This window comes from Vulpes lagopus, chromosome 9, assembly GCF_018345385.1.
Source record: "Vulpes lagopus strain Blue_001 chromosome 9, ASM1834538v1, whole genome shotgun sequence".
NCBI lineage: Eukaryota > Metazoa > Chordata > Mammalia > Carnivora > Canidae > Vulpes > Vulpes lagopus.
Window position 1 is genome coordinate 21,622,682 of NC_054832.1, and position 12,561 is coordinate 21,635,242.

Consider the following 12,561-nt stretch of genomic DNA (forward strand, 5'->3'; position numbering starts at 1 on the left):
CATCACCCAATCACCCCAACCTCCCACCCACCTCCCCTTCCACTACCCCTTCTTCATTTCCCAGAGTTAGATGTCTCTCATGTTTTGACACCCTCACTGATATTTTCACTCATTCTCTCTCCCTTCCCCTTTATCCCCTTTCACTAATTTTTATATTCCCCAAATGAGTGAGACCATATAATGTTTATCCTTTTCCTATTGACTTACTTCATTCAGCATAATACCCTCCAGGTCCATCCACATCGAAGCAAATGGGTATTTGTCGTTTCTAATGGCTGAGGAATATTCCATTGTATACATAGACCACAGCTTCCTTATCCATTCATCTGTCGATGGACATCGAGGCTCCTTCCACAGTTTGGCTCTTGCGGACATTGCTGCTAGAAACATCGGGGTTCAGGTGTTCCAGCGTTTCACTGCATCTGTATCTTTGGGGTAAATCCCCAGCAGTGCAATTGCTGGGTCGTAGGGCAGTTCTATTTTTAACTCTTTGAGGAACCTCTACACAGTTTTCCAGGGTGGCTGCACCAGTTCCCATTCCCACCAACAGTGCAAGAGGGTTCCCCCTTCTCCACATCCTCTCCAACATTTGTTGTTTCCTGTCTTGTTAGTTTTCACCATTCTCACTGGTGTGAGGTGGTATCTCATGGTGGTTTTGATTTGTATTTTCCTGAAGGCCAGTGATGCGGAGCATTTTCTCATGTGTTTTTTGGCCGTGTCTATGTCTTCCTCTGTGAGATTTTTGTTCATGTCTTTGAAAGCAAAGGTTTTTTTACAAGGGGTTTTGGGGTACTTGGTCAATCTTTGATCAATTTGTCTGAAAATGTGTTTTGCCAAGTCATACAAATCTGCCAAATGGCAACGTGCCAAGCATCTGCGGTACTTTCCCCTTCCACCCCATGGAGAGCTCTGCATTTACTAAAATTCCAATTCCTTATCATGGCCCACAAGGCTTTACCCTTACCAGCCTAGCTCTTCCCTCTTCCCCTAGCCTTGCTCACAATGCTCAGGCACCATGACTTCCTTTCTCTTACCCACGCATGTCAAGTTCTTCCTACCTCAGCCTTTGCTCACACTGGACTCCCTTTACCTCTGCCCTTTTGTATGTCTGGCTCCTTCCTGATGTTCAGGCTCAGCCCCTAAGTCATATGACTTACTTATTAATTTAAGTAAAAAAAAAAAAAGGAGTTTATTTGGGCATAACAGAGGAATTGTGGTTCAGGAAAAGCAAACTACAGTAAACCAGAGGCAAGTCCAAAGAGATAATGGGAAGGTCAGCTTTTATTAGGTTTTAGGATAAAATTGGGGAGGGTTATTCTGAACAAAAGCTTATTGAAGAACAAGAGTTTGAGATTGTGTGGTTTCCCATTGGCTGCCAGTGGTAGGTCCTACACTATTGCTGAAGCAGGGAGGGATCTTCCTGCCTTTTTGTAAAGGCAGGAGTTGAATTCCTATGTGAAAAGGGCCCTCCCTTGTTAAAATATTTCTTATCTTTCTCCTTCCTATTGGTTTTGCAGGCTGCAGTGAGGGCCACATGCATGAGATCTCCCACTTCAGGGCTTTCTAAATCCATTTTAAATGAAGTTTTCTTACTTTATTTTCACATTTATCAATATCTGAACATTTCTCATTTAAGTATTTATTTATTGGTCTATTGTCCATATTCCCCATTAGAGAGTGAGTGTCTTGGTCACTCGTAGATGCCCATGCCTACCACAGAGCTTAGCCCATACTTGGCAGCTACTAAACACTCATTAAATAAACAAGTGGATGAAAAAGCAAAGACAGTTTTAGGGTGACTTAAATTCTGTCCTACATTGGCATTACTATTTCAAATACCCAATTTCTATTTGACATCACTAAGCAAGGAGGGAAATGCCATTTTGTCTTATGCTTGCATCATGTTATTTCAATGGCCTTCACCCACAATTTGTGTAATTTGTAAATCAGTTTTCCTTATTATCCCCAACATGTTACCCTTCTCTCTTACACCATACACCATCCTTTACCCCATATCTCCACTCTCTCTGCCTATTCTGTTTTAGTATGTGAAAGGAGAGGAATTTATACTTATTTATGCTGGGCATTTTATATGCATTATCTTAATGCAGTTTTCTGTAAATACCTTCTAAATTTTGTCAGACCCTAGAAATTTGCATTATAACTTTCTCTTTATTTGGAAGCTCCTTTTTCCTTCTTTTTTCCATTTCCTATTTATTTCCCTAAATTCCTTAAAATATTTGTATATTCAACAGAATGAATCTAAATTTTAAAGGTCCCTAATATGGGCCAGAGATCTTTTCCTGGTATATTTTGATCATTGGATACTTCATGTGAATCCATTCATCTTTCTTTTAAAATAAAGAACCCATACCTTTCATGACACCACATCAATGTGCTTATTAACAAGTTCATGGGTTTTTTTTTTAAGATTTTGTTTATTTATTCATGAAAGACAGAGAGAGACAGAGAGGCAGAGACACAGGCAGAGGGAGAAGCTGGCTCCATGCAGGAAGCTGGATGTGGGACTCAATCCTGGGTCTCCAGGATCATGCCCTGGGCCAAAGGCAGGTGCTCAACCACTGAGCCCACAAGTTCATGTTTTAAAATCAGGCATCCCACAAGTTCATGTTTTAAAAGCAAGTATCTAGTTCACAGAAGGAGGACACTTTTTATGTTCGTAGTCCATGCTATGTGCAGGCTACAATGAGGAGGTCATTTTAGTTATCTAACAATCACAACAACCTTGTGATAAAGATGGCAATAGTCAGTATCCCCATTTTATTATTAGAAATGTAACTCTACTTCCTAATGTAGCCAAAACCTTGCAGCTAGAAAAATGTCCTGGATTAGAACCAGGGGCAAATGAATTCAATGCTAGAATTTATTTATTTATTTTTTAAGATTTTATTTATTTATTCATGAGAGACAGAGAGAGAGGCAGAGACATAGACAGAGGGAGAAGCAGGCTCCCCACAGGGAGCCTGATGCGGGACTTGATCCTGGAACCCCAGGATCACTCCCTGAACCAAAGACAGATGCTCAACCGCTGAGCCACACAGGCATCCCTCAATGCTAGAATTTAAATATACATATCTAGTGTTTAAAACATAACATATGAAAGAAATAAATGCTTAACCTTCTTATTAATAGCTATTAAAGTCTGCTGGACAAGAGTATGTTACTCTGGATAAGGAAATTAACTGAATACTGTTCTGTGCTAAGTCCATGAACGCAGTCCCTATCCCAACATCATGAAGCCAAGTATAGAGAGCTGGTTGCTGAGAGACGATGGCTTAGCACAGCCACCTAGTCATCCTCTTGTCACAGCCACCTAGTCATCCTCTTGTCATGACCTTTCCACTATTCACTCTCCTAGATGACCATTTCATTCTTTCTCCTCTTGCTTTAAATCCCCGTTGCCAACTCCTCCATTGTCACACTCTGTTGATGACCTTGCTTCCTCCTTCACTTAGAAAAATGAAGCAACCAGAAGAGCATGCCAGGCTGCCTCCACCACCCATCTGCCCACCAACCCACAGAGTTCTGTTCTTGTAGAATCTTGGGTTTGTAGATAAATTACCCATGCCCCCCTAGAGCCAGCCCCAACCCTTGCACAATAGAATCCTTCCCCTCCTACTTATCCATATATACTACTCTAGTAATTATCTTCTCTAAGTTAATGATCATTAATACCAATAGTCCATGTGCTTACCTATATTTTCCAGATTCCTTTCAGTCATGTTGGGGTTAATTCTGGCCAGTGGACTCTGAGCAGAAATTAGATATGCAGGTTAAAGCATTGCAATTAACCAGTTTAAGAAGTGGTTAAAAGCCAGCATGTCTCTCCTTGTCTCTCTACTCCTTTACCTCAGAGACTAAATGTTCCACATGGTGCCATTATAAGATGGCCTTCATTACCATGGACACCTGTATAACCATGTGGAGCCTACAAAACCACTACTTTTGTAACTTCAGCTCAGATTTCTCTCCTGAATTGTAGAACTCATATAAACACTGCCCGTTTGACATCTTCACTTTTTTTGTTTAATAACTTAACATGTCTAATTCCAGATTCCCAATCCTGCCCCACCCCATTCTCTCACCCTTCCCCACTTTTTCTTTTTTTCCAGTTTTATTGAGGTATAATTGACAAATAATAATGTCTATGAGATGTACAACCTGATTTTTTGACTATGTGAAAAGATAACCACAACCAAGCTAATTAACATCTCTGTCACTTCGGTGGTTACCGTGTGTGTATGTGTGTATGTGTGTGTGTATATGTATGTGTGTGTATATGTGATGAGAATACTTCAGGTCTGCCCTCTTAGTAAATTTCAAGTATATAATACAGTATTATTAACCTTAATCACCATGTCATATGTTATAGATCTCCAGAACTTATTTATCTTGCAGAAATGGGAACTTTGCACCCTTTGACCAACATTTCCCCATTTCCCCACTCCTCAGCCTCTGGCAACCACCATTCTACTCTCTGCTTTTATGAGTTCAGCCTTTTTAGATCCCACATATAAGGAGCATCATGCAGTAGTTGTCCTTCTGTCCGGCTTATTTTACTTAGGATAATGCCCTCAAGGTTCATCCTTGTTATTGCAAAAAGCAGGATTTCCTTTTATTAAGGTTGAGTAATATTTCTGTATCTTTGTCTCTGTGTGTGCATATACCATATTTTCTTTATCCATTTATCTGTCAACAGACAACTTAAGTTGTTTCCATATTTGGCTACTGATAGCGCTGCAATGAACATGGGAGTGCAGATATCCTTCATTCAAAATACGGATTTCATTTCCTTTGGATCTATATCCAGAAGGGGGATCAGGGTTCCTGGATCATAAAGTTTTTCTACTTTTAACTTTTTGAGGATCTTCCATACTGTTTTTCATAATGGCTGCACTGGGTTGCATTCCTACCAACAGTGTGCAAGGGCTCTCTTTCCTCCACATCCTCATCAACACTTGTTATCTCTTGTCTATTTGATATTAGTCGTTCAAACAAGTATTGGTGAGGATTATTATGGTATTGATTTCATTTCCCTGATGGTTAGTGAAGTTGAGCACCTTCCTGAATACCTGTTGGTTTTTTCATATCTTCTTTTGCTTTCTTTTTTAAAATTTTATTTTATTTAAATTCAATTAATTAACATATAATTTATTATTAGTTTCAGAGATAGAATTCAGGGATTCATCAGTTGCATGTAATACCCACTGCTCATTATATGATGTACCCTCCTTAATGCCTATCACCAGTTACCCCATCCCCTCATCCATCTCCCCTCCATCAACCCTAAGTTTGTTTCCTATAATTACACATCTTCTTTTAAGGAATAGTTCATTTAGGCCCTTTACTTATTTTTAAATCATGTTATTTGATTTTTGCTATTGAGTTGTTTGAGTACCTTATATATTTTACATACTAACCTCTTATCAGATGGATGATTTGCAAATATTTTCTTTTATTCCCTAAGTTGTCTCTTCATTCTGCTGATTGTTTGATGTGCAGGAGTTTTTAGTTTGATGTAATCCCATTTATCTATTTTGCTATTACTGTCTGTACTTTTGGGGTAATATCTAAAAAAATTATTGCCCAGGCTGATGTCAAGAACCTCTTCTCCTATGTTTTGTTCCAGTAGTTTTAGTGTTTCAGGTCTTATCTTTAACTCTTTATTCATTGTAGTTGATTTTTGTACATAATATGAGATAGGGGTCCAGGTTCATTCTTCTGCATGTGGAGCTGCAGTTTTCCCAACACCATTTATTGAAGATACTATCCTTTCCCAATTGTGTGTTCTTGGCACCCCTTGTCAAACATCAGTTGGCTATAAATGCATGGAATTATTTTAGAGACCTCTGTTCCATTGGTCCGTATGTCTGTACTTATGCCAATGCCATACTGTTTCAATCACTGTAGCTTTGTGACAATTTTGAAATCAGGAAATATGATGCCTCTACTATTGTCCTTCTTGCTCAAGATTGCTTTGGCTTTTCAGAGTCTTTTGTGGTTCCATATGAATTTGAGAATTGTTTTTTCTATTCCTGTGAAAAATGCCACTGGAATTTTGATAGGAATTGTATCAAATCTGTAGATAGCTTTAGGTAGTATAAACATTTTAACAATATTAATATTTGCAATCTGTGAACAGATGGCATCTTTCCATTTTGTGTTTCTTCTTCAGATTCATTCATCAATATCATATCATTTTCCACGTATAATTTTTTTTCTCTTCTTGGTTAATTCTTTTCCTAAATATTTAATCTAATCTGTTTCAGCACTAACATTCCAAGCTCATCTAATCCTCAAGCCATTGCCCAGTATTTGCTACTGTACAATGAGAGACACTGATATCTCAGTATATTTGGAGAAAGAAGTGAAGTGAAACACTTCATATTCTGGAACAATCAATAAGATTTCATCAGGAAATGTGACTAATTCCATGATTTGACTGCACCTGAGCAATACCTTTATGAAGTATATTTTTCAAGGGAGAAGCAATGCAGATGTTTTTACTTCTTAGAGTTGATGTCTAGTATTTGAATATTAATTTTTTTCAGAACCTCCAGGGTTTAGTTATACAGTTATTTCTTAATCCATGATAGAAATTGGAGTCTTCTAGACTAATATAAACATAACTAAAGCAATATTGTACTTCTCAACCTTGTGTCTGGCATGTAGTTTATCAATAAATATCAGTAAAATGAGTTGAAAAATGAATTCCATAAGTAAAAAAAAATTAACAAAAAGTCTCAGAGTAGGAGATTAGTGGTATTCTTCAAAATCTATATCTGAAAATGTGTCTACTATTGTGCAAATGTTTATGCCAAGGTAAAACATTCTCCATCATTGGATGTAAGTAATAAACTCCAGAATATCTACAAGCTATCAAAATAATAATTATGGTAAGAAGAAGGAGGGAGAAAAGAAAGAGGATAGAAGGGAAAGAAAAGATGGAGAAAGAGGTAAAGGAGGAGGAAGAAAACAATTATATGTTCTCATCAACTGCCCTTGATCATAGTACCTCCCTCAGAATTTTCTCTTTAATCAACATTAAAAATGATCTAATCTAAGATTCTAAAATATCTTCTTTATGGCTTTGTGTTTATAAAGGATTAGAGATTGAATGGAAAGAGAATCTGCTTCTTGTTTATGAATCCAGAGCTTACTGAGCCAAGGAAATCTGAACTGTCCTTTCCCATTCTAAATTTACACAAGGTGCTGAACTCTGTGAGAAAGTGGAAACTAGAAAAAGGACACTTCATCTTTCTAGGCTATTAATTATTCATAGAAAGTATTGCTCTAAAGAATTGTCAACACAGGGTATTCCTATCTTCTGACCATAGACCTCTGCCATGTCAAAGACAAATGTGGAGTGGAGAATGGGATAGTAACAGAAATTCTCGTTCATCATTTTCATGTATTGCCATGGATAAAAAACACTCTTCATCTGTGAAAAAAATGAGAGGGGTTGGAAAAGAAACAGGGTATTAGCTTATTAAGTGCCTACAGATTTCCATGTGAAGAGTGCAGTTCAACTTCAAACAAGACCCCAAAGTCACATCTGATCCTGATTCTTTTGTACAGGTTAACTCACCGTGGTTTATAATATCTTCAGTACAGCCGGTGCCCTTTCTTCTTCTGTAATACCCCCAAAACCTCCTAAACTCTACAATCTAGGGAAATCACACTTGAAGGGACCATTGGACTGTGTACAGCAACCACATGGCTTCAATGGCTTCAAATAGGATAATTACGTTTTTAGCAAATGGGTATCCCTTTGAAGGAAGGAAATACAGGGCAATTATACTGAAAGGTTGTCTCCTAGGGCTTGATTGACACACCTGAAAGGGGTGCAATTCAGCTTGACATCTCTCTTCACTTCCTGACCTTTACGGGTGATGAAGCACAAATGTGTTTGTTTTTTTTACAACTGTCGAGGGCTACCACTGCCTTTGACCACCATCCTTTTCCTCACTGGGGTTTCATACAGATAACCAAGATGATTTCAAAAGTATCTCTGATTCTTAGATCATCTTCCATTTCCTTTAGACTAATCTGCTTCCTCAGTGGGTTCTTTCTTCTGATAAAAGATTGAGAGTGGAAGAGTATATTCTCATTACACTCCTGATTGGTGTTATGAGAAACATTTTCTGCCATGATTTTAGTGATAAAAAGATGATGACTTAACCCAAACTTTCCCTTTTCCCTGATTTTTTTTCTAAACAACATACATTAACATTTTAAAATAGAATTTTAACAGGTGCCCAGTAACAGAATGACAAACGTTAAGTGTGAAATCTGAAAGTTAGGAATCTGAGCCACATATGGTCACCTTTTTTTTTTTAAATATCCGCCTGTGCTGGACTATTAAGTGGTTTCATCACTGTCACATCAAGCAGGACTTGTAAAACTTGGGATATGGGTATTCAAAGACATTTGCCTTTAATGATTTCTGTAATTAGTCATTTAAACAGATTGCCCTGTGATCCAAATCAGGGAAGGCAGGGAGATGAGCTGAGAAAATCATTTCCTGAAGGTACTTTAAAGCTAATTGTGGAAAATGAGGCTTGTCTCTGTGCAAAATTCTCTGGCCCATAGTTCACCGGGTGGACCTGGAGCCGGAAAGCCACATTCTCCAAGAATCTATAAAATGTATATGCCAGGTGTTTTTTTGGACACCTGAGTGCTAAAGGCCTTTTGTTGCCTCTGCAAAATTTAATAGGTAAGGAAATGGTGCCTCTGTGACAATGACAATTTACAAACCAGAAGAAGGAAACACACCTGGTTAGAGTAAGCTGTGGCTAGGAGAGAGAAAAACCAAGGAAGGGATCCTTCACAGGAGCCAGGGAAGATGGCTGGGAGAACCATGGCTCTGCCTTCTTGAAATGGACGGCTGTACTTTGTTAATAAGTGTACACGAAGTGACTAACTTGGCATTTACTTTAAAGATAAAAGTAGGGATCCCTGGGTGGCGCAGCGGTTTAGCGCCTGCCTTTGGCCCAGGGCGTGATCCTGGAGACCCGGGATCGAATCCCACGTCGGGCTTCCGGTGCATGGAGCCTGCTTCTCCCTCTGCCTGTGTCTCTGCTTCTCTCTCTCTCACTGTGTGCCTATCATAAATAAATAAAATTAAAAAAAAAAATTTTTAAAGATAAAAGTAGAAGTTGGCAGAGTGTGTCAGAATGGGACTTAACTATTTTAATGAATCCGTGCCTCACGCACTAGGCAGTGCTCTCAGTAGATGTCTTTATCTCAGCAGGCCTCCAGGGCTCCATGAGAGAAAGAGCTGTTCAATTCTCACCAAAAATTCTGCCACTGTCTTGCGGAAGTTGTGTCGAAGACTCAAAACCTTTTAAAAGTAGGGATGATATAAATGTCTGTGTTGGTGCACACATACGTATGCACTCACTTCACATATCAGTAAAGTTAAGATTTACTGAGTGCTAACCACATACTCTGTACAAATCCAACATCTTTAAGTGTCCTAATATATTAAATTCTCATACATCTGAATAGGGAGCTTTTACAGATCAGGAGACAGAGGGACAGAGCATTTAAGTAACTCGCTCGAGGTCACAGAGCTAATAAACGCAAGAACTAAGATTCAAACTCAAGCAATCTAACTACAAATGTGATGTTCAAAGTGCAAACATTCTCTTCCTCATGTCCTTGAACATTCCCATTTCCCATCTGTAACCAAACATATGGAACGCATCAATTTCTTTTATGGGCCCTAACATCACCATAGAGTCCTAGATAAATCTTGACTGGGTGCTGGATGACAGAGAAGCATATGAAGGATGGAGGGTGGCAATGAAGTTGGCCTGGTTTCAAGACTGTGGAGAATAAACTGTGTTTCTTTGAATGATGTGAAGGATGTTTTGATAGCCGGAAAGACTACAAGGCCACAAAGTAAAGAATTCTGCTATGCTACTCCAGGAATGTCAACAACCTGGAGTTCACGATCCTGGACTCCAGGGAAGAGGCAAAGGGGGAAGCCGACTTTCAAAATTGATACATGGTGCATAAAGTTCCCTTGGTGTCATCTGCTCTTTTACCTTCAAATCCTAAAAATCCCCATTGCAGATTGTATTGCACTTTATCCCCCAAACATCTACAGTCCAGAGTTGTCAATCTAGCCGACAAAAGAGGTAGAAATTCAGGGAAGCAGCAGAAATGGTTAGGGGGCCATGGGGCAATTCCTTTGGTTGTTGTACAGATCCCCCTACCTGGGGGATTATGTTTACCTGGCATTTAGTATGTTCCTGGCATTAAAATAAAAGATAAGTCTGATTTTAAAAAGAAAGCAAACAGTTACCCTAGAACTTGTGTGCTTTCCAGGTCTTAAGGGCTCTATCCTACACAAAATATGGAAAAGCAAAACCATTCAACAGCCTTTGAGACAGGAGAAATGATTTGACACGAACTATCCCTGCCATTTTAAGAGCCAGCTGAGGCAGGACACATTAGTAACCTGAGTGGCTCTAATTCTGGTTGCCTAAACGTGCTTACTGAGGTGGGGGACAAGTCTATTTGTCAGCAGAATGCTAAGTAGTGATTTCGGCAGTGCTGATTGATTTGCAGAGATGGCACAGATGTGACCTCCTCCGTCAAAGTCGATGTTTTCTTGGCCCTCAAAATTTCACAAAAATACAAATATAAATGAAAAATAATGACAGGACCCACACAGCCCCAGAGTCATTGCCTCAACAATTATTTAATGCCTGCTAGGTTTCCAGCACCCTGCTGGATGCTGGCAATGACATAAAAATCATCAAAGACATAACTTTTGTTCTACAAAATTAATAATGGCAATGTTAAAATTATATAGTTTAAAAATCAGAGTTGAACATTTCCTTTGCCACATATATTCTGCTTTCAAATTAAAAATTAACAGGTAGGGGCGCTTGGGTGGCACAGTTATGCATTCAACACTTGGTTTTGGCTCAGATCATGAGATCGAGCCCCACATCGGGCTCCATGCTCAGCATGGAGTCTGCTTGAGTTTCTCTCTCCCTCTCCCTCTGCCCCTCCTCCTCGTGATCTTTTTCTCTCAATAAATAAATATTTTAAAAATTAAAAAGTAAACATGAGTATACCTTCCATATAGTCTTCCCTTTGTCTAGAATGCCCTTTTCTTCATCTGTCTAGACAAATCTCAGGTATAAGTCAAAGTCCAGCATGATTATCTCCTCAATAACATGAAGCCTCAGTGGCTATGCCCACATGGCAATGCCCCTTTAGACCCTATCCATATGTTTGCAATTCAAGATATTACTGTAGGTGTCTGGATATGTGTCTGAATCCCCCACTCAATGACCTTCTTTGGTTGAAGTTCTTTTAGACTCCAGCTATTCTTTAGAATATCTCTGGTTGTGTTAAAAACAAAACAAAAACAAAAACAGAAAAAAAAAACCCAGAAGTTTAGGTTCCAAACCATACCCATTAAATCAGAATTTCCAGGGTGTAGGCCTATACTTCTTTATTTTACTATACTTTCTACAGGTGATGAGTTACAGTCAGTGCTAGAAGCATGGAATTATACAATCAATGACTCTGAATGAATCTTACTTTGCCAAATGGACTTGCTCATCTCCCTTCCCTCATGTCCTCCATGTTTTTTTAACTCACCCCTCAGTACCCTCCAGCCACAAGGGCCTTTCTCATTTCCTCCCATGTACCAAGTTCTTTTTTCATGGTGCCCATTCATGCTCTTGGTTCTTCTAGAATGTACTTCCTCCTAAATTCATCTGGCTATCACCTAGTTTTCTATTCAGGTCTCAACTTGAATGCTGTTTCTTCAGAGAGGCTGTCCATTGACTTCTCCCAATCTAAACCAGACTCTCCTCTTTCTCACTTACCACTATTTGCAGTACATTCTTGGTATTTACTGGTGGAATGCCTGTCTCCCCAACAAAAGGGAAATAGCTCCATGAACACAAAGGCCGTATTGACATAGTTCACCAATACTCAGCTCATAGCCTGCATCGACAAACTATTTTTGAATGAATGAATAAATGACATTGGTTACATTACTTAACCTCTGTGAGCCTGTGTCCTTATCTATACAATGATGGTATTAATTCCAACTTTCCCAAAGTTGTCATTCAAATGAAATGAGGTGACATATCTAAATAGCCTAGTGCAATACCTGGACAATAGCTGGGACTCCATAAATATTATTCAAGATCTGGAAGTTCTCAATTCTTTGACTCTTTGAAAAAATTATTTTCCATGTGACCTGAGATAAGAATTCTGATGCTCTGTGCTTCTGTTTTATTATTAGGTCACACCATATGAAAACACTCAAAAAGCAACAATTTCATAATTTTTCATTTGTCCAGAGCTTTTATACAGAAAGTAAAATGTCACTCAATAGTTTTAGGCATACTAAAACATAATTTGTAATTGATAAGGAAAAAGGACATTTCTACCCCATTTAGTAAATAGTGATATGGATAGGGAGAGACAAGATTCTGCTCCAAATAATATTATAACTTGCTAAGAGAGTCAAGTTATGGTGGGGTGTTAAGTTTCCAGAATCTC